The sequence below is a fragment of the Sorex fumeus genome, unplaced genomic scaffold (genome assembly GCF_029834395.1).
Source record: "Sorex fumeus unplaced genomic scaffold, SorFum_2.1 ptg000034l, whole genome shotgun sequence".
Taxonomy (NCBI): domain Eukaryota; kingdom Metazoa; phylum Chordata; class Mammalia; order Eulipotyphla; family Soricidae; genus Sorex; species Sorex fumeus.
Window position 1 is genome coordinate 36306210 of NW_026606091.1, and position 12239 is coordinate 36318448.

Consider the following 12239-nt stretch of genomic DNA (forward strand, 5'->3'; position numbering starts at 1 on the left):
AAAAGGTTTTCTTTCTTTATTTTAACTCTTGACCCCTTTATTGGAAATTTCTGGCCTCTCGGTTTTATCCCACTGTTCTACATGTGTACCTTTACACCTATTCTAGACTGTTTTGTTTATAATATAGCTTATAGCATAGCTTTATAGCATAGCTTAAAGTTGGTGTCTATGATGCCCCATCTTCTTTTCTTCACATGATAAATTTGACTATTTGGGGAGTTTGTTGTTCCATAAAATTTTAGTAGTGCTTTAAAAAGTCTTTTTTCTCTACAAGTAATACTAAGAGCTCATTTATAAAAAAAAATATATAAGCAAGCAGAACGACATTTTGTAAAAGAAGCAAAAATGAGGGATAAATTTAAATATAATGTAAAGTCTCAGTAAATGCAAATATGTCCTGTCTGCCAAGCCATCATTTGGCCTAAATTTAGGAAAATTACTTAGCTGCTCTAAAACTCAGCTTCCTTTTCTACACATTAAAATTTCTGTCTCAGAAGAATGTTATGAGATAGATTGATTTTTTTTAAAAAAATTTATGACATAGCATAATGCTTTATTCATTGTAAGCTTTCAAATATTACCTATTATTTCTATTATCAAAGAAAAGATACTTTAAAACGTTTTATTGCATTTTAGTTCAGTTGTTTAGTTCATTTTATACAGTTAAACTTCTAACAGCTGTCTTTTAAAATGCAATGATGGTAAGTACAGCAATCTCAGCAGGTAACAAACTAATACTATTAAAGCAGAGATAATAAAAAGACTGTTTAAAAGATTTCACCAATAGAGAAGAGTAGCAAATTATCACAGTGTCTTAACATAAGTTGCTAAGTCACAAAGGCACATAAGCAAAGCCAAAGACAATAATTAGAAAGAACAGTGGAAGGGTAATAAGTGGCAACAATTAAAGCTACCATCACACATGCACACAGGCACACACACAGACACACACACACACATCCCTCTCTGTTCATTAGCGGAGCTTATTGAGACAGAAGAGCAAAGAAATAACCTTCAAGTTAGCAAGCAACCAAATTGAATAAAAATGTTTCCTGAAGGTAAAATAGGAGTACGGGTCCAGAAAATGGGTAAATGGATGTTAGGGAGCGCTAAATAATATCCTTCTACACTAATTTTGTTGGTATGTCTCCTACAGTTAGTCATTTATTTAATGACCTTCCTCTTCCTGTCACAGAGCATTTACCACAGACTTGCATTGTTGGAAACTAACACATGCCAGATAGAGTCAGGCAGGAGTGGTGAACCCATCCCCAGAGAGCAGGATGGGAAAGGACCTAAGAAAGGGGACCAGTCCTAGGAAAGGACTGTTTAGAAGATGACCCACAACTTGGAGAGGCTTCTCAGCTGCCCTTCTCATGGGGCTTAATCTTTCCCTCAGTGGCAAGTAGAATAGCATTTCATTCTTTAAGTGCAATGAAAAAGAAATTTAGGACCACAGAGTCAGTACAGCAGGTAAGGTACTTGCCTTGCTCATAGTTGAACGTGGTTTGATTCCAGCAAAGCATATGTTCCCCTGAACCTTGTCAGAAATGATTCTCATCACAGAGCAAGGAATAAGCCAGCTCTTCCCCAGTACGGTATAACATTTGGCTACCAGGTATCACGCCCCACCACCTAAAGCAACAAAAAAGTTTAATTTTTGAGTAACTGCTGTACATCAAAGAAGTCACTTACATTGTGTCTTCCTATGACCACGTTTAAAGTACCATCAGCATCTCACTTTTCAAGATGAATGTGCATTCCCACCAACAGTGAAAGAGGTCCCTTTTTTCCCCACATCCACATCATATGTTGGTTTATTTTAATATAATTGTCTATATAAGGGATTGACAAACTATGGTTTATGGACTAAATTTTGCCTGCTGTTTCATTTTGTTAATAAAGTTTAACAGAATACAGCCATACCTGTTCATTTACATATTATACACACAACAGCAGGGTTGAGTAGTTTGTATATCTTACACTAGAACAGCATAATTGACTAACTGGAACAGATGTGGTATGACATACACAAAAAGCCTGAAATACTTATTTGGACTGTTGTAGAAAAAAATGCCAGACTGTGATCAGTGTCACTGGAATCATTTTTTGTTGTTATTTTAATTTATCATCACAAGCTAATTCATCAAACTTTTAATATTTTTAATTATATACTTTAATCCAAAATAAATGTCATTGTGCAAAAAAAAAAAATAAAGATGATTGTGCTTAGGTGATGTAACTTGGCCAAATCACACTACCTCTAAGAAACAGTATATGAATTTGAAGTGACGTTTTTCACTCCAAAGCCAGTGGTCACCATGATGAGTTGACTAGCTCAGTCAACAACCACACACACACACACACACACACACACACACACACACACACTCCAAAAATATACTATTTATCTAGAATATGTTCAATATCATTTGCATGAGAGTAAATATAATGCCTTTCTCCAGGAATAAATGAATGAAAAAGGAAAAGCAAAAGAATAGGAAAGATCAAATCTCTATGTGTTGAGAAGCTTCTAAACCAGCTCAGCAGTAGAGTTAGTAGGAAATCAACTTTGATATGTACTATTAAGAGTATCTGCAACAACGGTGAGGTCAATCGGTGTGTTTGGGAGAGGTGTGACTTCTTTAGACATAGCACCAGGTATCCAGAGACATCTCTGTAGGCATGAGAAGGAGGGACAGCCAGCATCAGTATGACAGCGTATTCCAGGGGGTTTCAGCTCAGCCTGTAGGTGGGTCTGTCTAAGGAACTAAGGATTCCCTAAGGAATTCCCTGGGGCAGTTATAATTCGAACTGTCTGTCAAGGTGGGGGTGCGGGGCCAGGAGAGGACAGGAAGGGAATTACACACAAACTGGAGGGCATTTGGTGTTACCTAGAAAAGTCCGTGTTGTCATCAAATTTATGTGCACTTTTCACTTAATGGTGTGTAATGTCTATTTTTTTCAACTGATATATAAGAATACTAGTTGTAATATCTAGAAAATAGAATATCCTTGATTTTTGTGGGACTATTCGTCAAGTTCTAAAGCTCATTAACCCTGTTAGCAATCATAATATCTACAGTAAGTACAGTAAGTACAGTAGAGTAAGTAAGTACAGTAAGTACCTTTGATATTTGTATAGTACCTATGCTAAGTAAATCACCAGACTTTAAGCCAATGCGATGTTCATCCCAGCTAGTATCAGCAAAAGGAGGCTATAGACTGTTTTCCACTTGACCTACCATCTGACAGTATTATGAAAAAGGAATTAAATAAGATACAGATTAAAGAGATTATGACTTATTTTGGGGGTAACCTAAGCTCCTCTGGGAAATGATGAGATGGCAATTCCAGTGTAAAATGAAATGCACAGTTATTAGTTCCATCAGTTTAAAAGCAAATTATATGTAAAATTTTTATATACATGTGAATATATGAAAAAATATATGTAAAATATATCTAAGTTTCCATCATTGTTAAAAAGAAGTTTTTAGAGCCTTTATTTTTCATTTTTAGTGAGTTATGTAACAAGATAAAAGTCCTGTACAAATTCCTCTCAGTGCTGTCAGTGCACAAGAGCCTGAGGTTTGATATCTGGGTCTAAATCTCCCCTGTCTGTAAAGATGGAATAACAAAGCCTTCAATAGCCCTAGAAGAGCTATTGAAAGGTTTGGGGGGAATGAGAACTGTCATTGTGCATTTACTCCTGTCACTGACAATGTAAGAAGCTGGATAAAATGAAAACATTCTTCAAAAAAAAAAAAGAATTTTCTCGACAAATCAGGTGGTGTTTTTGCTCTTGTTAATAGTCACACACTAACAATGGTTAAAAAATGTACTGCCAGGAAAAGAGGGAGAATTCCAGGGTCATCTCCAAAAAGATAGAGTCCACTATTGAATTTTGAGCTTTCATTTCAGCTTATAGCGGGGAACAAAACCAAAAGCTTCTTTTCTGATCATTGAATTTTCCCCCTGTCACCCAACCCAAAACAACTGATGCTCAGGCATCTGCCATTGAGTCTTTGAGGAGGGAGTATTTTATTCCTCCTTATGAAAAGGGTATCCTAGACAGAAAATGCACTGTGGGGTCTATTGGAGCACCTATAGAAAGCCAAACATTGGCATTTGTTGACACTCCAGGGAAGATCTTTTGTATAAAACTGAGTTAGCACGTTAGGCCTGAATCTATACCTGGTTAGGAATCTGTGATTTAGAATCATTCAAGGGATGGATTTTATCAGCAATTCCTCCTTAAATGAAAATCATCATTAAGTCAGTTCATTTAGAGCACAAATCATCTTTTATGGTTTTTATGGGCAATTTGTGGTATAAAATGCTGTCCCTGTCCACACCACATCCTCTTGAAAATAAAACACTTCACAGACAAGACTCCATAAGGGCCCCACCCTTTAGGTGCAGGACTATTCGGCTCATCCATAGTTTTACAGCCCACCCAAAGTCAAAGCCAGGCCACTGCTATACAAGGATTCACCCAAAAACTCCTGGGATCCCGGAACTTCTGATCCTAAATGCAAATTTTTCCATGAGGAAGAAGCATAGAGTAAATATGGCAGGAAATGAGCAATAATAGGATGATCCTCAGCCATCTGTGGGGGTCAAATGCTTCTGACAAATCCTATCTGTCTCATACTGGCTCCACTTGCCTGTGGAAGCTCCATAGCATGGCAGTTGACACTCCTCTTGCATTTCCCTTTGTACTTCTATAGTCAAACACACGCTAACTATGAGAGGCAATGATTTGGTGATTGTGAAGGTGTTTTGAAAAATAAAAATAAAGTAAAAATGAAGGAGGACTCACTTCAGTTAGCCAAACTGAGACCCAGGAAACAAAAGAGTGATTTGCTCAGGGTCACAAAGTAAGATGAACGCAGTCTCTCTATGTCTGCTCTTCTCTTTCTGACTCATTTCACTCAACATGATACTTTCCATGTAGTACCACTTGTATGTAAATTTCATGACTTCATCCTTTCTAAAAGCTACATAGTACTCCATTGTGTAGATGTACCAAAGTTTCTTTAACCAGTACTCTGTTCTCAGGCACTCAGGTTCTTTCCATATTCTGGCTATTGTAAACAGTGCTACAATGAATGAACAAGTACAGATGTCACTTCAACTATACTTTTTTGCCTCTCCAGGATATATTCGCAGGAGTGGTATTGCTGGGTCAAATGGGAGCTCAATTTCTAATTTTTTGAGAATCGTCCATACTGTTTTCCAAAAGGACTGAACCAGTCGGCATTCTCACCAGCAGTGAAGGAGTGTGCCTTTCTCGCCACATCCGTGCCAGCACTGGTTGCTTTTGTTCTTTTGGATGTGGGCCAGTCTCTGTGGTGTGAGATGATATCTCATGGTGGTTTTGATCTGCATCTCCCTGAAGATTAATGATAGAGAGCATTTTCTCATATGCCTTTTTACCATTCGGTTTCTTCTTTGAGAAAGTTTCTGTTCATTTCGTTGCCCCATATGTTAAGGGGTTGGATGTTTTCTTCTTCTGGAGTTCAACCAGTACTTTGTATATCCTTGATATCAACCCCTTGTCGGCTATGCATTGGGAGAATATCCTTTCCCATTCTGTAGACTGTCTTTGTATTTTGGTCACTATTTCTTTTGAGGTGCAGAAGCTTCTTAGTTTAAGATAATACCATATGTCTATCTCTGTTTTCACGTGCTCGGCCAGTCACATGACATCTTTGAAGATACCATTAGCTTCAATGTCATGGAGGGTTTTGCCAAGTTTGTCTTCAATGTACCTTATGGATTCCGGTCTGATGTTGAGGTCTTTAATCCATTTTGATCTTCCTTTGTACGTGGTGTTAGGAAGAGATCTGAGCTAATTTTTTTGCATGTAGCCGTCCAGTTTTGCCAGCTTTTCTTACCCCTCTTCACATTTCTTGCTCCTTGATCAAAGATTAGATGATCATATGTTTGAGAGGAGATGTCAGTATATTCAAACCTGTTCCATCGGTCTGCAGCTCTGCTTTGTTCCAGTACCATGCTGTTTTAATTTTTACTGTTTTGTAGTAGAGTTTGAAGTTAGGAAGGTTGATTCCTTCCATTTTTATTTTCCCAAGAATTGCTTTAGCTATTCGTGGGGGCTTATTGTTCCATATGAATTTCAGAAGTGTTTGCTCCATTTCTTTGAAGAATGTCATAGTATCGAGGGGCTGGAGCGATAGCACAGCGGGTAGGACGTCTGCCTTGCATGCAGCCAACATGGCCGACCCAAGTTCGATTCCTCCGCCCCTCTCGGAGAGCCCGGCAAGCTACCAAGAGTATTCGATATGCCAGACACAGTAACAACAAAGTCTCCAATGGAGACATTACTGGGCCCGCTCGAGCAAATCGATGATCAATGGGAGGGCCTTTACTTTACTTTACTTTTTATCGTTATATGGATCACATTGAATTTGTTCAATGCTTTGGGAAGTATTGCCATTTTGACAATGTTAATTCTCCCTATCCATGAGCAGGGCATATCTTTTCATTTTTTCGTGTTCTCTTTTATTTCCTGATGTAGTATTTTGTAGTTTTCTTTGTACAGGTCCTTTACTCCCTTATCAGTTAAACTGATTCCTAGGTACTTGATTTTCTGGGGCACAATTGTGAATGGAATTATTTTATTAATGTCACTTTCTTCTCTCTCACTGTTTGCATATAGGAAAACCATGGAGTTTTGGGTATTGATTTTATAGCCTGCCACTTTACTATACAAGTCTATTGTTTCTAGGAGTTTCTTGGTAGAGATTTTAGGATTCTCTAAGTATAGTATCATATCATCTGCGAATAGAGAGAGCTTGATTTCTTCCTTTCCTAACTTAATGCCCTTAATATCTTTTTCTTGCCTAACTGCTATTGCAAGTACTTCCAGTACTATATTGAACACCAGTGAAGAGAGTGGGCATCCTTGTCTCATCCCTGATCATAGAGGGAAGGCTCTCAGTTTTTCTCAATTAAGGATGATGTGTGCTATAGGCTTGTGGTAGATGGCTTTAACTATATTGAGTAAAGTCCCTATATCCCCATTTTGGCAAGGGTTTTCATCATAAATGGGTGCTGGATCTTGTCAAATGCATTCTCTGCATCTATTGATATAATCATATGGTTTTTGTCTTTTCTTTTGTTGATATGATGGATTATGTTGATTGATTTCTGAATGTTAAACCATCTTTGCATCCCTGCGATGAATCCCACTTGGTCATGGTGTATGATCTTTTTGATGAGTTGTTGGATTCTATTTGCTAGTATTTTGTTGAGAATCTTCGCATCTGTGTTCATCAGGGATATCAGCCTGTAGTTTTCTTTTCTTGTGGTGTCTTTGTTTCCTTTTGGTATTAGGGAGATATGGGCTTCATAAAAACTGTTTGGGAGAGTTTCTGTTTCTTCAATTTCCTGGAAGCCCTTGAGGAGAACTAGCAATAAGTCCTCTAAATGTTTGGAAAAATTCGCTAGTTAATCCATCTGGACCTGGGTATTTTTGGGGGGAAGAATTTTGATTACAGTTTCCATTTCCTTGATGTTAATAAGACTATTCAGGTACTCTAGATCTTCTTGATTCAGCCTTGTGAGATTATAGGAATCCAGGAATTTATCCATTTTTTCTAGGTTCTCTTGTTTCGTGGCATACAGACTTTCAAAGTAGTCTCTGATGATCTTTATAATTTCTTTGGTTTCTGTTGTGATATCCCCCTTCTTATTTCTGATTCAGTTTATTAAGGTTCTCCCTCTCTTTCTTTGTGAGTCTTGCTAGTGGTTTATCTATCTTGTTTATTTTCTTGAAGAACCAGCTCTTGGTTTCATTGATCTTTCAGATTGTTTTTTTGGTATCCATATCATTGATTTCTGCTCTAAGTTTTATAATCTCTTTCCTTCTTCCAGGTTTGGGCTACTTTTGTTGGTCCTTTTCTAAGATCTTGAGCTGTGAAGTCAAGTCATTTATATGGGCACTTTCTTCCTTCCTGAGAAATTCTTGGAGAGCTATAAATTTTCCCCTTAACACGGCTTTAGCTGCATCAGATAGGTTCTGGTAGCTCGTGTCTTTATTCTGATTTGTTTCCAGGTATCTTTTTATTTCGTCCTTGTCTTCCTTCCTGACCTACTCATTGTTCAACATTGAGTTGTTCAATTTCCAGATGTTTTGATTTGGTTCTCCATGTCAGTGGGTTATTCACTTCTATTCTCAGTGCATCATTGTCTGAAAAGATTGTTGATACTATTTATATCTTCATGATTCTATTGACATATATTGTGGCCTAGCACATGGTCTATTTTTAGAAAATGTTTCATATACACTGTAGAAGAATGTGTATTCTTTCTTTTAGGGGTGTAAAGACCTGTATAGGTCTATAAGCCTTCTCTCTTCTATTTCTTCCTTCAAAGCCAATATTTTCTTGCTGAGTTTCATTCTTGTTGACCTACCCAGAGGTGATAAGGCGATGTTGAAATCTCTGGCTACTATTATGTTGCTAGCAATGTCCTCCTTAAAATCTGTTAGCAGTTTTTTTTAAATATTTAGCTGTTTCCTCATTAGGTGTGTATACATTTAAGAGTGTCATTTCTTCCTGGTGTACGTATCCCTTGATGAATAGAAAATGGTCTTTGCTGTCCCTTCTAATCTTTTTCAACCTGAAATTTATGTTGTCAGATAATAGTATGGCCACCCCAGCTTTCATGAGGGAACTGTTTGCTTGCAGGACTGTTTTCCATCCTTGAACTTTGAGCCTGTGTTTGCTCTGACTGTTCAGATGATTTTCTTGTAGGCAGCAGAATGTTGGGTTCTGTCTCTGAATCCAAATTGCCACTCTGTGTCTCTTAATTGGTGAATTTAGACTGTTGACATTGAGAGAGATTATTGTTATGGGTTTCTGTGTCATCTTTCTGTAAGGATCTGTTGTGCTTGTAGGGTTTCTCTTGTCTTGTAGTAGCCCCTATAGCCCTTCTTTTAGGTTTGGTTTTGAGTCTATGAAGTTCCTGAGCTGCTGTTTATTCACAAAATAGTGTACCATTCCTTCGAGTTTGAGTGAGATTTTAGCCGAATAGAGTATTCTTGGTGAAGCATTCATTTCAGTGAGATTTTTCACTATGTTCCACCATTGCCCTCCAGCTTGTAGGGTTTCCTCTGATAGGTCTGTGGTGAATCTAAGGGGTGCTCCTTTGTATGTGACTTCCTTCTTTGCCCTTGCTGCTTGCAGTATTGTGTCTCTATCTGTGGCATCCATCATTCTAAATATGATATGTCTTGGAGTGTTTTTGTTAGGGTCTCTTTTACCTGGCACCCTTCAGGCTCCTTGAATCTGAGTGGCCGCACTGTCCAGCTCTGGGAATTTTTCAGCAATGGTTTTTTTTAACTATGGCTTTTTTAATTGGGATTGTTTCCCTGACTTTCTGGTACTCCAATTATTCTAATGTTCTTCCTCTTGGAATCATTTCCTAGGACTCTGATACGCTCTAGAGCTGTTTTGAGGTCTCTTGCCATTGTTTGTTGTTGCCTGTTTTCTTGGTGCAGCTGAAATTCCAGCTCACTGATTCTGTCTTCAGCTGTGGTGATTCTACTGTTGAGGGCACAGAGTGAGTTTTTTATTTCATCTGCAGAATGTTTTATTTGTGACATTTCTGTGTGTAGCTTTCCAATTTCTGCTCTCATTTCTTCCTGGATTTTCTCGATTTTCCAATCCATTGTTTCTTTCATATCTTCCTTCAGTTTACTGGATATCTGTCTTACTGATTCATTGAGTTCATTAAACATCTTCATTTCTTCACATCTGAATTCTTTCTCAGAGAGGTCACTTAGGTGAGTAGCACCTACTGAGGCTTCTGGACTCTTTTCATCATCCTTCCCACGTAGTGAGGATTTCCGTTATTTCTTCATGTTAGTGTGGAGGTATGGAGACTGAGATGTTACTTGGGATTGTTGGGTATGAGTAGATTACCTGTAGCCGCCCAAAATTAGGCCACACCCACTTCTACAGGAGCCAAGCCCACTTCTGAAGAGGCCCTGTCCCCACGAGTACCTAGTGTGTGGGGGGCGTACAACCTGTGGGAGGAAGAAGACCAGCACAACTTTGGCGGCGAACAGAAAGACTCTCAGAGATGCTGAGTGTCACTGGGTCCTATATGACACCTGGGGCACGTATGTGAAGAAAGCCAGGGCATTCCCTTTTATTTTCTCTCTCCTTTTAGTTGCTGTGTTTTGCAAAAGAGGCATTGAGTGGCAATCATATTCAGTCTATAGTTTAAGTCATTTGAACGTGCTGATTTTTCTAGGTTCAATTCTGGTTTTCCTTGAGGTGATTGTGCTAGTAAATCAGGAGGGGCAATAGAAGAAGGGGAAGAGGATTGTATTTACATTTTTCTTTTTCTTTTATTTTTAAAAAATTTTTTATTAGTGAATCACCATGGGGTACAGTTACAAACTTACAAACTTTCGTATTTCAGTAATACAATAATCGTTTACCCATCCCTCCACCAGTGCCCATTTTCCTCCACCAATGTTTTCAATATCCTTCCCACCACCCCCATCCCATCCTCCCCACCCTCCTCTGTGGCAAGGCATTCCCTTTTGTTTTCTCTCCTTTTGGGTGTTGTAGTTTGCAACAGAGGTATTGAGTGGACATCATGTTTGGTCTATAGTCTACTTTTGGTATGCATCTTTCAACCCAAATGTGTCCTTCCAATGCCCTTTACTTGGTGTTCCCTTCTCTATCTGAGCTTCCTTTTCCCCCAGCATGTAAGGCCTGTTTCCAAGCAATGAAGCAGACCTCCTGGTACTTATCTCTACTACCCCTGGGAGTTAATCTCCCATTCTGTTACTTTATATTCCACAAATGAGTGTAATTTTTCTATGCCTGTCCCTCTCTTTCTGACTCATTTCACTTAACATGATACTTTTCATGTAGATCCACTTGTATGCAAATTTCATGACTTCATCTTTTTTAACAGCTGCATAGTATTTCATTGTGTAGATGTAATGTACCAAAGTTTTTTTAACCAATCATCTGTTCTTAGGAACTCGGGGGTTTTTTCCAGATTTTGGCTATTGTAAATAGTGCTGCAATGAACATACAAGTTCAGATGTTATTTCTGCTACACTTTTTTGCCTCTCTGGGATATATTCCCAGGAGTGGTATCACTGGGTCAAATGGGAGCTCAACTTTTTGAGAATCGTCCATACTGTTTTCCAGTAGGGCTGAACCAGTTGGCATTCCCACCAGTAGTGAAGGAGAGTCCCTTTCTCCCCACATCCATGTCAACACCAGTTGCTTCTGTTCTTTTGGATGTGGGCCAGTCTCTATGGTGTGAGATGATATCTCATTGTTATTTTGTTCTGCATCTCCGTGATGATTAGTGACATAGAGCATTTTCTCATGTGCCTTTTAGCTATTTGGATTTCTGCCTTGAGAAAGTTTTTGTTCATTTCATAACCACATTTTTTGATGGGGTTGGATGTTTTCTTCCTGTGGAGTCCACTAGGGTGGCAGTCCCGGCGTGGCTGGGGGTGGGGGGGAAGCTGGGATGGTTTTGCTCCGAGAAGGTGGCTGAGATGCGGGAATGGTGGATCGGGAAGGCTCACACACACCTGGGCTGAGGATTGTATTTAATGGACAAGAAAAGATTCATCGAGAAAAGATGAACAAGACGATTGAGGGGCACTGAAATTTGGGGGATAACGATGAGGGAAGATATATGGGGCCATACTGAAGTGTAGAACTGTGAGGTGACAAGACCTCAAATCTGTCTGCCACTTGGGGCTTCAAAGGTCACTGGAGTATCATGGAAACCCTAGTACCAGCAATGGTGCCTGCATTCTAATGATGACACAGGGATAGCAGAGTCACTGACACAGAAATTGTATGAGCTAGACACTGAAGGCGTCAGAGCTGCGTGGTATACAACACCCCAAGGCCTCTTGTCTATACTGTTAGGATCTTGTATCAGAGACCAATTAACTAAGGCAAGCAAAATTTCTTGTGACCCAAAGTCAGATATAAGAGTGACCCAAAGTCAGATATAACTTGATTTTAAAAATACAGGGTGTAGGTAAACTACATAGTATACCTGACACATGTAAGTACTTACACTGTCATAATCTCTTACTTTTATAATCATAAAAGAAAATAAATGGAATTTGGGGGACTGTACCTGGTGGTGCTTAGGGCTTACTCCTGACTTTGTGCTCAGGGCTAACTCCTGATGGTGGCTGGGGACACTATGTGGTGACA

At 38.9% G+C, this 12239-nt stretch overlaps 1 protein-coding gene across 1 annotated transcript in view; it reads left to right on the forward strand.

Moving 5' to 3' along the window:
* PLPPR1 (phospholipid phosphatase related 1) overlaps positions 1–12239 on the forward strand; it is a 193161-nt gene that overhangs the window by 75138 nt on the left and 105784 nt on the right. The window lies entirely within an intron of this gene.